The following is a 15,054-nucleotide window of genomic DNA, read 5'->3' on the forward strand; positions in this document are numbered from 1 at the left end:
AGTAATAACTTCTGGGTTGTGCCCTTAGAAAGAAAGGTGTGTTTCCTCTAGACTCCTCCTTCCTGTGTCCTGGAATGTGGAAGTAGTGGTGAGTTGAACATGGAAAAAAAAAAAGGCATGTAGACCAGAGGCAGCTAAGCAACAAGATGGAGTAGCCTGGGCTCCCCAACAGCTGTTATACCATTCCTGGATCGTGAGAGGAGACAGAAACAAGCCTCTGTTTTGTGAGAGCCTCTGTATTCTTGAGCTCTTGCTGTAGCAATCGATCTCGTATTTTCATTAATAGAGGATTGTACGTATACTTTGTGAGGTATTAATCTCCCAGTTTTACCAGAGACTTGAGACTTAGAGAGACTAAGAACTTTCTTATAATCACATAGGCAGTAAGGAGTGAGGCTGTGATTTTAATCAAGTGTCGTTCCCATTAGATCTTTCTTATGCTAATAGAAAATTACTAATTTATAGAAAATTAGCACCATGCAGCTTTCTAATCCCTGATCTATTAATCTCATAGGATTATAAAAAGGCTTCAATTTCCTCGAGTTAGAATCAGTGCTACAAACTCCTATTTTTCTAATAAAGTACCTGATAGTTACCAACTCCCCCAGGATCTAGCCCTTATAAAATGTCCCATTAGGAAAATTATGGAGAAAAAGTATGCTGATTTTCCTGGACTACAAAACAGAGGGCTAGTCAGAATGCCCTAACAATTTACAAGATACTACTCTGGAAAACGACAATATCTCAGAAACAGGCCAGAAGTTTTTTTGTGTGTACATTTTCTTTCCTAGTATTATCCTTAGGTTAACACATAAATTTGGTCTGAGATGGCACCATATGTGCATTCATTCAACATTTAACAAATACTTACTGGGTGCCTACTCTATGTCATGTGCTTCTTTAGATACTGGGGAACCAGCAGGAAACAAACTAGACAAAGACCCTGTACGCGTGGAGATTACACTCAAACGCATTTACTGTATAGATAATATGCTATACAGATGAACACGGGCTTTCAATGTGGGCCAATAATTTGTATTTTAAAATAAACTTTATGTTTTTGGAATAATCTTAAATTTACAGAAAAATTATAAACATAATACAGAGAGATCCCATATACTCCTCACCCAGTTTCCTCTAATGTTAACATTTTATATTACGATGGTACATTCGTCAAAATTAAGAACCAATATTGGTTCACTTCTCTTAGTTAAATTCCAGACTTTAGTCGGATTTCACTAATGTCCTTTCTCTATCCAGAATCCACTCCCAGAACACCGCATTACATTGGCTCATCACGCTCCCTTAGTCTCCTCCAGTTTGTGATATTTTCTCAGTTGTTCCTTTTTTTATAACAACCTTGACAAGTTTGAGGAGTATTGGTCAGGTATTTTGTAAATGACCCTCAATTTGGGGTTGCTTAATGTTTTTCTCATGATTGGATTGGATTTATGAGTTTTCTGAAAGGATACCATAGAGGTGAAGTACCCTTTTCATAACTTCATACCAATGGATAAGTGATAGCAATATGACTTATCACTGGTGATGTTCACCCTAGTCTCCAAGGATTGCTGGTTTGGTTTATTGTAGAGTTCTATTTAGAAACCCAGATCTGGGCACTGGGTGTACTCGTTGCTACTGGGATGTCATTGTTTCCATGCCCTCTCAGTAAGTAATGTGATTTTAAAAATTATATAATTTTTGAATGTCAGAACTAATGAGCACCATTTCTATAAGTCTGCGTTAAAATATAGTAAATTTATTTGGGAATACATACATATACATACACATGCACACATGAACTTAGAGGTGGTAAAATGATGTTAGGTCTGGAATGGTAAAATGAATTCTGAAGTACTACAATGCTTCTGTCCTTTATATTCTGAGATGCTAAATCTTAAGGAATTTACACATGAGCACGCTCACTGTAGCATAAAGTCATTTTGAAAGGCTCCTTATAAGAGAGAGGGCATGACCGTCTTCACCTTGACCTCTAATCTGCTGCTTGGCACACAGAAGTGCTGACTGGTGTTCCAGCAGGCATTCTGAGTATCAGGGCCATGCTTTAGGATGGGTAAAGTGTTGAGCTAAAAAGAGTCTGGCTTCCTTAACAACTTTGTGGAGGCATCATACAAACCCTGGGGTGTAGACATCCAGACTTCTTTTGTATGGGAGAAAAATTAAACTATCTGTTTAAGCAATTATTATGTAGGTCTTGTTTCTGAGTCAAATGCAATTCCTAAGTAATATGAGAAGTTTGGAGAAGAGACAAGAGAAGTAACATTTATTGAGAATCTACTATATATCAAGTACTTTATATACTTTAGTTCATACAATCATCAAAACTATAATATGCTTATAGTTGAGAAAATTAAAAATTAGTGACACTAAGAGTCTTTCTTAGGTTTACATGCTCAGTATTGAAACTCAAGCCAGAACTTAAACCAGATTCTGTTTTCTCATCACAACATGCTCTAATGTCTTGTGTAGTATAACTTATAACATAGTAGAAAACTAGCAATGGGTACAAATACATACATTGTTATACCTCGCTCAACAAGTAATATAGGATAATATCTAAACAAATAAAATATTATATATTTAAATATGCAACAAAACAGAAACATGCATCCACAGTTTGAGTCCTCCTGCTTCCCTCTATGATAAGTACCTCAAAAGTAGAAGTGGCATCAGGGCCACTTCAGGAGTGAAACCTCAGAACTTATTGCCCTCAGTCCACATACAACCAGTTTCTCTCTGAGCTAGGATGAGAAACCATTCACATCATCCATCAATATACCCACCCATTTGTGCCTTCATTTTTATTGAGCATCTACTGTATGCCAAGCAACCTGTTACTTCTTGCATACACAATGTTGAGTAAGACACAGTTCCTGTTCTCCAAAGGCTTATAGTCTAGTAGGAGAAGCAGAAAAATAAATATGCAATTACAGCAGAATAGGGTTTTTCAGCCTCAGTACTAATGATATTTTGGATTCTTTGTTGGGGGGGGGTGCTGTGCATTGTAGGATATTTAGCAGCATCCCTTGCCTCTACTCACTAGATGCCAGTGCCACCCTAACCCTTTGTTATAATGAAGTATTTCCAGACATTGCTAAATGTCCCCTGTGGGGAAAACCATCCTCTTACCTCCTATTCCCTCTCTCCCCCCGACCCCATTGAGAACTGCTGCAATAGAGTACAAACCACCATAAAACTACAAAAGATGGGCATCTAACAGCAGAGACCTGGGGTCAAAAAAGCTTTCTGGAGGAGGTAACTCCTTCACAAAGGCCTGAAAGTTAAATAAAATTCAGCCAGATTAAAAAATGATTGTATGTGTATATCTGTTTTGATCTGTGTATCAAGAAGGCCTTCTAAGCATGTGCAAAGACTCAGACTTTATAACGAGCACAACATATCTGGGATAATAATGGTGGCTTAGCATGCTTGGAGTGGGGAGTTACGCATGAGAGGGAAGTATGAAAAGGGACATGTGCCTACAGAGGAATGCACAGTCTAGTCATGACAAGGTAAGAGATTGTGGTCAGAAAAGGCAAACATTTGGGGAAGAAAGAGTTTAGTTTTGAATTGTTGAGTTTGAGTCACCTGAGGGATAATCAGGTGAAGATGTCCAGTGGAAAGTTAGATTTTTGTTTCTGGAACATAAAGGCACGACTCAGGCCAGAGAATGAACACTATTTACATATAGAAGCCATACATGTGGATGAAATGACCCAGGGAGAGTATAGAATGGGAAGGAGGAGCTCATGGACCTGACAGTGATAAAGTCGGCAGAGGTGAGGGTAAACGAGGGTGATCCTGATGTCATAAGGGCAAATGAGGAGAGTCTTTCATGAATATGACATAAAGGTCAAGTAAGATGAGGTTTGAGACACATCCACTGGAGTTGGCAATTAGAAAGACATAGTGGCCTTTGCAAAAGCCACCTTATTGGTGTGTTCTGGGTGGTAGCCAACTTACAGTGGGCCGGAGTGAATAGGATGAGATCAAGGACAGACACTTTCAAGAAGTTTTCAGAAAGTCGTAGAATGATGTAAAGATGGTGCTCATGGTAGGATAAATGACAAACACACTCAGAGTCACAAAAATTAAACTGAAGGTGGGTGGGGGTGGGTAAGAGGATTTTGAAGCATGAGTTCTGACTACCTGTTGGCTGTGGATGCTGCTTACAGGCTCGCTTCCTGTTTCCAGCTCTCTGAGTCTCCTGGGTATTTATATTAAACTCCCTCATGGAATTTCTGAATCCAGCACAACTGGATTGTTTTTGCCTCTTCACAGTGCACCTCGTGATTCAGGGTAACTTTATAGTACCTATTTAATTGTCTACGCTATGTCTTCTGAATAAAGGATCAATTTTTTTTTTTATAGATTTTATTTTTTCCTTTTTCTCCCCAAAGCCCCCCAGTACATAGTTGTCTATTCTTCGTTGTGGGTCCTTCTGGTTGTGGCATGTGGGACGCTGCCTCAGCGTGGTCTGATGAGCAGTGCCATGTCCGCACCCAGGATTCGAACCAACGAAACACTGGGCCGCCTGCACCGGAGCGCGCGAACTTAACCACTCGGCCACGGGGCCAGCACCAATAAAGGATCAATTTTAATACCTCACTCATTCTATACCAGCATTATAGAGCTCCCTTTAAAAACACAGTGATTCCAATAGTCTAAAAGCAAGAATTCAAAACAATAAGCCGTTTTATGAAGTGCTAAAAATATATTTCCTTAAAGTGTATTTACGAAAATCTTTCCTTGAATCGTGCAGTTTTGATCTAGCAGTCTTGGAATAATGAACTCATGGGAGCTGAAAACTGAAAGGGATGCTAGAGACCTTCGTCCTCTTTCCTCACCCCTCAGCCCTTCAGTGATTTTAGAGGAATCACTTTCCTCATGTCTTATAGTTCTTTCGCTTCCACCCCATAGCTACTGCTGTCACCTTCATCATCTCTCCACTGCTGTCACCTTCGTCATCTCTCCACTGCTGTCACCTTCGTCATCTCTCCCATGTACCTCTGTTATAGCTTCCTAACTGGCTTCCTTGCCTCTAATCTTTGCCCTCTCCAAGTCTTTGCTATATTTTTTCTAGAGGGATCTTTCTAGAACACACATATATGAACAATTTACAAGCTCTACTTGGAACTGTGCCATGGCTTTCCAAAATACAGAATCCTCATGTCATATAAAGCCTTTTCCATTTGTTCCAGCCATTCCGTGCATATTTCATCTCATACTTACATTCCAACTGTACATAACCTCTATTAGGTTGTGAGCTTTTATGTTGATTTACTCCTACAAGCCTGTGTTCCTACACCTTTCATCCCCTGTTCATCTGGAGAGTGCTATTTAAACTCAGTTCAAGCATCTTCTCTGTTCAAGTCTTTGTCAATCTCCTTTCTGCTACCTCAACCCAGATAGGACTGACCACTCATCTTTTGGTGCCCCTCATGTAACTTAACAAATTTCTGTAATAGCATCCAGACTTCTTTATTGCATGCATTAGTTTTTATGAGTGTCTCTTCTATTAAACCATCAGCTCCTTGAAGACTGGGGGCTGATTTTTATTCTTTTATATCTCACTGAAACATGGTACCTATCAGGAGCTCAGTAAATATGTGTTGAATGAATCCAGTCCAAGCCTCTATTAATACTAACGAGGAAACAAGCCCAGAGAAATTAAATGACTTACCCAAGGTCACCCATCTAATGAGTGGCAAGCAGAGTGGGGAATAGAAAGCTGTAGATGTTGTCTGACGTTAAACTAGGGCTCTTAGCACTATACTGGGACTCCACATCACATGTTTGAAAAGAGGGCACCGAGGGCCCACATTTGTAGGTTCTAACTTGGTTGAGCAACGTTTTAATATCAAATGTTTCAGTGAATATTTGATAAGGGACAAGTATTTTTTTCTGGTTGAGAGGAAGAAGTGGGCTAGATAATTTAAAAATGATGTATTACTTGATTTATTCTCACCTTCTTCTCTAGTCTCCACCCCCTCTACCTGGTTGACCTCACCAATTAGCATTTACTTGGATATTTTCAAAGAGTTAAAAATCCCTAAGTACATACCAGCCAAAGACAAACTTTTACCAGGTTCTTCTTGTTGACAGAAGGAAAAAAACCTGTCTCGGATAAGAATTTACTATAAGTATTTAATATTTAAATAATCAATAGTAGGTTGAAATTGGTTTTCTTTTTTTGCCAGTTTTCAAGATTTAAAGATAAGAATCAAAAAGAGAGCGTAATAAATTCTAGGCTCCCTTGGAATTATGTGACTAAGTTGCCTGGTATGAGGAGACTAAATTTGTATTAGTTACAATTTTTTTTCTAAATGACCATGCAGATAACTAGCTTGTCCTTTTCATTCATGATGACAAATAAAACAGAACATTTAACTGGTGAATATGTTTTATTTGGAATGCTTTAATAGTTTTTAGTATATAACATTAATATGTAAAGGCCCTAAAGAGTCCATTAAAACTCTGCACAACAAGCTGCATTTTAATAATGCAGAGACTATGTGAGATGGAAGCCAATTTCTGCAGTTTAGGTAACATAAGCAAAAAACAATTTCCTGAAAGAGCTGAAGCTTATAAGTAAAAGAGGTTTAAAATGCACATGTCCTACAGATGGCAGAACTTAACATCAGCTCAAAAGCACAGGAAAAAGAAAACACTAAAAAAATTCCCTCCATACCCAGGCTTCTTTCAAGTCTTCTGCTCAGAAGATGATCAAGGGTACTAATGAATATTCAACTTCTAGTTTCTTCTAATAATAAATTCCATTTCTAAATCTATGAAGTAAAGCAAACTTGCCCTATGTTTAGTTTCTCTCAAAAGATACAGTGGTCTTTCATATTCCTTTAGGAGTTGATGGTGTTTGAATATAAAAAGACTTGACATACCAAGGAGAGGTGAAAACTGAGTGCCATTTTGTCAACGCTAGTTTCTAACCTCCATTGGAAAGGCCAGCATTTTGCAGGCCCTTCTCTCTGGATCAGAAAAATTCCTGATATAAAGAAATCCTGTTTTGCTTGGGTAAATTTTCATTTCAAAGAGAGGGAATGAATAGGGAGGATGATTTTTGTCATCTTTATATTGAAAGTCTCTCAAGTCAAGACCCAGTCCTACCATCATTCCTCATATAAGCAGAGAGGAAGGGGGTGGTATCTGAGGTCTGTCAGATTTATCCACCATGATTGCTAAAATCATCTTCCAACTTAGTCTCTCTCTCTTGGGAAGGAGCCCAAGGCCATGAAAACCACTCATTCATCACCTGCCACACCACAGTGATTCTCTGAGCAGACATCCTGGGCTAGCATAATTTGCTTGACAGCCCTGAGCTCAGCCTGCCTAGTGACTGAAGAATCTTTTCTTTTCCATCTTCAAACATCATAATGCACTATCCTTTGTGTACATGGGTGATGTTCCTGATCCACCATCAATGGTGGTGAATCTGAAAAGCAAAATGTGACAATACAGTAGAACTGAGGTTAAGGGCTATACACAGAAGGAAATGTCACAAAATGACAGGAACTCTTGAAAAACCCTGCCCAGCACTACAGAGAGAGCTCTGCATTAGTCTGTATCCTATGCTTTCAGAAACCTGCTCCCATCCAAACCCACACCTCTAGTCTTTCTGGTATTTTTTCATATTTTGGTTTTAGTTTTCAGGCAGATTTCTATTGTCTGGAGCAATTTCGTATATTGACTGACACCTCATTTATTTGTAGGGACAAAGAAACATTAAATAATAATCATACTCAAGCATCTTGGGAAGAATTAAGGAAGACTTGTCAGCTTTAATTTTGAATTTTCTTGTTACTTGTCAGTTTGCCTCTCAGGCTTAATGCCAGGAGGGAATAAAAATCATCGTTACTCTCCAGCTGCTCAATGGCATACATGAAATGAGGAGGGGTCTTAACTCTGGTCTAACTGTCTCAATTTCTGCTTGTATCAGCAGAGAGCTGGGGACTAAATTATTCAGCTTCCTGTCCATTCTCCCATCAAATCCAAGCCAGGTAGAGCTGCCCAGACACACATTCCATAGAGAAAGGAGAGCAGCAAAGAAGAGAACAATAGAAAGTTGGGGAATGGGAGAGCATGAGAATATTTCTAAAGTGGGCTAATTGGGAAGGTGGATTGGCATTTCTTTAATCCAGAGCAATTTCCTGCCCCCCAGAGACGGGGAGAGAAATGGTGGTTCCTTCCCATCCTAGTCAAAGCCCAGATTACATGTCTATTTCCTATTTGTGTATATCCATTGACAGTGAACCTGATCACGAAGAGTGTTTTACATAGCATCCCAGAATTTAGAAATAATTAATCAAGCCTCACTTTACCTTGCTGGCTCCCTGAATACAAGGAAGAATGTCACGGAGACACCATCAGTTTAGTCACTGGAATCCAAGCGAGTTTAGAATTGTGAAACTGTCCCACTTTGGTAATAGGAACGGATTCTCATGGAAAGCCATACAACAGGACAATGTGAAAAAAAGGATGCTAGTGTAATGTGAATAGTTATTGCTACTGTGAAACGTAGTGTTGATTTGCTGATTTTTCTTTTTTGAGGCAGATCTAATTATAGTTCAGACATCCAATACAACGTTCATTAAACTGTCACTACAAGGACAATAACTATAAAGGGGAAAATTTAGCATAGTATATTAGAAAGTACATGTATAAAAAGGGCTGGGTTAACATCCTTGCTGTTGTGTAGAGTCTGTGTGTAACCCTAGAGAGGTCACCTAACCTCTATAATGGGGAAACTATTATCCACATCAGCGGATGATGCCTATTTTATGAGGTTGTCAGGACTGAGTGAGAGAAGGAGCAGATCCTGGAGACAGACGTCCGGGGTTTGAACTCAGGTTCCACCAGCTCAGTAGACCTCGGGCAAGTGAGTGAACTTCTCTGTGTCTCAGATCTCTCATTTGTAAGACAGAGATCATGCTAAAATTTGTTTCATAGGATTACACGAGACAATGTGTGCATGGGGTTTAAGCCCAAAGCCTGGCATCTAGGACTTTTACCTGTACCAACTTGATCTGTTTTTCTGTGACTGCTGTTATTGTTGTTGTTATTATTATTACCTTTATTTTACCACTGAGAATGCGACAGTGCTCAAAATATAGTGGCTTCATTTCTCCCTGCCCCATTCTGAAAATTTTACATGTTTAATACTACATAAATATTATTTGATTATTTCAGCTTTCCCTTTAGATAAATGTTTTACCTGACTCACACTTACTTATCACGACTCATGGTAGTAACAGTTGTAGAAAGTTGTTTTAATGAGACCTTAGAGATTCTCTAATTATGTAGCTACTTATTACAGAGATAAAGTATCTCAGTCCCGGAGTAGTTCATTTCCTCCAAGAAACAAAATATAAATGTATCATTCATATATATATATAATATTTTTATATAAAGTATATAATTATACTTTGCATATATTTGTATGCATATACATACATATATGTTCAAATTCATAGAAACTCTCTTTGTAATCATATGAAATTCTTTCATCCTAGTAATTTTTATTCTTTTCGTTGTACATTTCCTATTTGTTGCACACAATTACAAATGCTCAGTCAGTCCTTTCCACATTATCTGTATAGCGTGGCTTCACAACGAAATTTTTCAGCTTCCCAGTGGTTCTTTGATTAAGGGAAAATGTGAACATTTTTATTAGAAGGTGTTTTGCTTTGAGTAAAATATATCCTTTGTTGACTAGGAAAATACAGCAATTGAAGGGTTTTGGGGCATGTGACTCCCAAGCAGACAATCAGAACCCAGGGGGAGGCAGGGGATTGTCCTGGCTACTACTTCTTTTCATACATACTTTTTAAAAAGACTCTGTCTAATAATCAGCCCTAGAAAGTTGCTCCCCTAGTGAAACTTTAACTCAATCCCTTGTAAACAGGGCTAATTGCAAAAGCACCTGAACACTGTTCTACCCAAATGGTGTGACCTCAGCACCTCGTGGGGCTTTAGGGTGGAGAGTAAAGCAACTGGCCCTTCTCTCTCTGCTTTGGCTTATACTTTGCCTGCCTCTGTAACACTAAGAATGGTTTCTCCTTGGGGGTTCACTTAGATTCTCTCTCTTGTCCTCATAAATTGGTTCTGATGGAATGTGTGGATTGTTCTCGTTAATAGATAAACTGAGGCACAGGCAGAGCCTTTCAGCGATTTATCTAGTGTTGCAGCTGTAGGTTGAACCTCAGGTCTCCCTCCAGGGCCCATTCCATAAAGTTTCTTGAATCCTAAAATCACTTCTGTTCCAGTAACTCTAATTATCAGCTTATTATCTTTTTTCTTAGTAGAAAACAAGGCCTCCAGCCTGCACAGTGGTCCGTAATGAGAAAATGCAGTGGTGTTAGCAGTAATGTGCTTAGGTGTCTTGTGATTACAAATTGGGCAGGAACAATACATTTTCAAAAATTAAACTATTGAAATTTGAATATATTTCATTTATAAAGAATAGACAATCATGAATCCCCTTAAAAATGAGACAAATCTGAGACTGGCAGATCTGTCTCTCTCTGCTCTTCCTCCATTTTTCATTGTCTTCTAGAAAACATGTGGATGTCCCAGCAGTGATGCAGTTAAGAGCTCTTCACACCCGCTTCCTCTAGTTGTTCACACAGGCAAACATAACGTCTACTCGAGAAAAAACTGTTTCCTTACATAACTTAACTGCCATTTTTATTAACTCATAAGTATAGCACTGACCACTACGATGGCGTCAGTAAGCTGGATGGCTAGTTCTGTCTATTACTACCTACTTGGGGATTCTGAAACTTAGGTCTTTGTGGTGAGCTTTATTTATTCAACTCACCAGAAAAAGTTACTGTTATAGGGAAGACAAATCAATTCCGTCATAACAATCATAATGTGGGCTCCACTTTTTTCACAGAATGCTTTCCTCTGGCAATAAGTATACCTCATGAAAAAACTGAGAATGAAAGCATGACATTGTGATTAACCTCAGGTTATCTTTACAGTAGCAGAACACTACAGCCAATTTCACCCTGTAAAAGTGCTAATATTTAGGCATTGGGAAAAAGAATACTGAACAAAAGTACACTGGAAGATCTTTGGACAATGTTTTTACAGAAAAAAGTGTACAATAAAGACTCTTTTGGAATTTTGTGCTACTATTTCATGGTCCAGATGGGGTTGTTGCATTACGTTAATTATTAAGAAGGTAAGAAAATATTAAACTGAAAGGATATTAGCTCTAATTGCAAGTCGTATGTCTAACCTGCTTATGGAAGGTATTTGGCAGCTCTAATCATTAGATGTTTTACTCCTCTGTGTCTTTTTTTTATTGGTCGCAGGCTCTAACTGCTTCTTGAAAATCCCTACCATCTTATGTTAAGTACATTATAAGTGAACACTGCGAATTTTCACATGGCAATACTGTCTGTTACAACCTACTTGGGGATTCTGAAACTTAGATCTTTGCAATGAGCTTTATTTACTCAACTCACCAGAAAATGTTACTGTTATAGGGCAGACAAAGGAAATAACTTGTCTGGGATTCAATTAAATTTCTCCCAAATATTAATACCACTTTCAATGATGATAAAAATGAATCACTTGTTATCAATGGGAATGAAAACCTGGTTTGGGGCAAGAAACTTTTCTTTAAACTATAATAAACACTGAAACATAACAGAAGATAGCTTTCAGAAGTTATAGATGAAAAAGAATATTGAAGTGTCTGAAAAAGACACCCTGTATTAATTTTGTTCTGTTTGCTGGGCCTTTCAAATATTTTCCATTTAAATACTTTTTCTTTACCCAAAATTATCAGCAACAACAGTATCCTCAAAAGAATTTTTCACAAATCCATCATGAATACCTTTTATTAAATCTCCATTTATATTTCTAAAATATAATTTTAATAAGAATTTTTATTAGGAATATTTAAAAAATTATTAAATGGAAAATATTCTCTCATTTACTAGAATTTTATAAGAATCTTGGTAGTTCAATTTTCATGCATATAAACAAGAATAATTGCTTATATATTTGAAAACACTCCCAAAAGATAACACAGATCTGAAGAGTCCACAGAGATCCCAGAGTCAGGAAAGGCAATTCTGTCCTTGCTATTATTAATTAGCATGCTAAATTAACCTGGTTCTACCAAAATTTCAAACTACTGTCACCATCTTTTTTTAAAGTTCCTACATTTTTCTATACCATCCTGTAGCCCATCTTAGTTTTAACTAGGGTGACCACGTAACTTACCAACCAAACCTGGACAGTTTTGAGAATGAAACAGGATGATATTAATAGGCATAGACTGAGACTATCCCAAGCAAACTGGGATAGATAGTCACCTTAGTTACAGCATTCTTCCTTCACAATCTTTCTGCTGTCATTAAGTTAAAAAAGCACGTGTGGAGTAGCCACCTTCTCTAAGTTACAATTTCCACTTCCAGGACACGTAAGTAATGAAGAGAAAGAGAGGGGTGGGAGTAAAACAACCAGACAGATTTCTTCAACTTCGAAAAGGAAAAGCAGGCAAAAGGAAGAAAAGACCAAAGAAAATAAAATCAGTTACCAGGAGAGGGCAAAGGTTCAAAAAATTTCAGTCCACTGCCCTAGTTACTCGCTTCTCGCTTTCCTTTGGGCTCTTAAGCCACTAGTACAGGTTAGTAGTTTGTTTAGATTAATTTGTTATTATTATGAAGCAGCTCTAATTTCAACTTAATTTGGCAGTCACACAAGTCTTACATAAATATTAGAATAAGAAGTGGTTAATTCCATCAGGTTTCATTTATGAACAATGCTCAAAGCTGTTGTAAAGGGTCCAGAGCTCTCAAATGACAGCTATGCTCATTTAGTCATCGTCAACTCATCAGCATACACTTTATAATACCTACTTTTTTGCGTATGTTACAGCAGGGAAGAGACTGTTCACCACTACTGGTTTCTAGTCTTCTTGGTAACTGCCTATATCTAAGCCCCAGTGTTCTGAGTGTAAGACACAGAAAATAATACCCTAACATATGACTTGAGCCAGCTATTGGCCCTTGGCCGAAGGCTGACTCAGTTACTAAAACTACGACCACTGCTGTAAGCCCATTGTAAGCTGATGTTATTTTTGACGCTAGTATTTTTGAAGCTAGTTCAGATAAAGAGGAGGCACAACGCCAAAAAACGCTTGATAAGTAGGACTCTCATTTCAGGACAACAATATCTTATACAAACCATGATACAAAGCCACTGTCTCAGGTGATGTAGGTGAACTCTTACTATAAGTTAGAAATGACTGGCAGACTTTGCAGATCTATGATAACACGATAAAGTATATTTTGTATAAGCATAAAATAAATGCCAGTGAAAAATAATCTGATTTTTATCTTCATTTACTTAAGGTTAATCACTGAATATCAAACTTGTACTGTAAAAAGTGAAAACTATAATTTAAAAAATTTTAGTAAGACCTAAAACTAGGAAGATTCATAGAAAAAAATCATCCTTTAAGTATCTGATCTTTTTATTACTACCTCCCAAACAGAGAGTTTTGTTAGCTTAAATATTAGAGCCCTGTGGGGGACACTGTGGGTTGTTTAAGGGCTGTGTCAAACTTCTTCTAATATTCCTTCCTGGAAAGCTGAAAAACTACATGTCCCATATGCTCTTGCTGACGGGGTTACAGATGTGATTTAGGTTCCACCAATTCGGAATGCTCAGTTAGGTCACACGGAGAGAGTCGGGGCCTAAGGCCTTTGGTTGTGATGCTATGGGTCGTAGCTGAGGTTCAGGGTGGTGATGCCTCCTTTTGAAGCCCAGTTCTGTGTTAGGGTTTTAGGAGTCACATCCAGAAAGTCAAGCTGAAGGTTATTTGCTTTTCAGCTGTTCCAAATATGCTAGAAGTCATTTAATATGTTCTAATAAATCTTTTTCTTATTAAATTAGCTAATGTGGATTTGATCTTTGCAGTTGAACCCTGACCAATGCATTATTCCTTAAAGTGAGAACACAAAATTACTAGTTTCCTTACTTAAAGCTTTAAAAAACAGTAAGCATAAATTTCTTCTTAGGATAGAGTTTTAGTCTTCTCACCTTGGCCTCTTATCTTTCTCCAGTATTTTAGCAAATTCTCAGCATACCATACAATTCCCTCTCCCACCTCCCTGTACCTTCTTTGCCACTATTAAAGAAAACAAAATAATTCAAGTTGGCATGTTTTGGGACGTTGACCTGGCCATTCTTCCAGTCCCCCACCTCTACCCATATATGTTTCAAACACCTAAATATGGGCCACACCATTTACTTCCATTTGGAGATTTAATTATGTTCTTATGTGATGAAAGCTAGAATAGAAAAACAAAGTTTTCCCAAATGGACTTTCTCTTTGAAGTGATACTTCAAGTTCAGGTTGATGTATCAGGTTTCTATATAGAGTAAACAATTCAATGAATGATATTAATGGATATGCAAGAAAGGTAAGAGATGGAAGATTCCACAATGCTCTGTGAACAACTATGGCTCTGAAGGGGAGACTTACAATCTACTTCTGTAAGTGTACACTGAGATGAGTATGAAGTAGAAAATAACTGGTGAGTTCCTGGAGCCAGAAATACATGCATTCATAACTTAACAGAAACCATATAGAGAATGAAGCATTTAAAAAACTGTTTTCAGAGCACTCATTTTGTAAACAGTTTAGGAGTAAAGGTATATACAAATCTCAAGGAACCCCTTTGTTCTTTTAAACTGTATAAGCTAAATTCTTTAGAATCTTTTAGTGGCTCTAGTTATCAACACCTGTGTTAGATTTCTATTGCTGCATATCAAATTATCAACAAATTTGCTGGTTTAGAACAACACTCATTTATTATCTCTCAGTTCCATAGTCAGAAGTTTGAGTGGGCTTGACTGGATTCTCTGCTTAGGGTCTCATACAGCCAAAATCAAGGTGTTGAACGGGCTGGACTCTTATGCAGAGGCTCTCAGTTCTGTCCTCTGAGTCATCTTTTCTTTTTCATGAGCAGTAACATATGTTTGCAACTAAGT

General features: G+C 37.9%; 1 protein-coding gene across 8 annotated transcripts in view; it reads right to left on the reverse strand.

Annotated features, from left to right (window-relative positions):
• Positions 1 to 15,054, reverse strand: part of ZNF385B (zinc finger protein 385B) — a 387,462-nt gene that overhangs the window by 123,011 nt on the left and 249,397 nt on the right. Inside the window, exon 1 of one of the 8 annotated variants that reach the window (XM_070508199.1) lies at positions 12,915 to 13,027. The exons of the other annotated variants lie outside the window; for them this stretch is intronic. The gene's annotated coding sequence lies outside the window, so the exon portion shown is untranslated. Of the gene's footprint in view, positions 1 to 12,914; positions 13,028 to 15,054 lie in introns of those variants that run through there. 8 annotated transcript variants of the gene reach the window in all.

The sequence above is a fragment of the Equus asinus genome, chromosome 4 (genome assembly GCF_041296235.1).
Source record: "Equus asinus isolate D_3611 breed Donkey chromosome 4, EquAss-T2T_v2, whole genome shotgun sequence".
Lineage (NCBI taxonomy): Eukaryota > Metazoa > Chordata > Mammalia > Perissodactyla > Equidae > Equus > Equus asinus.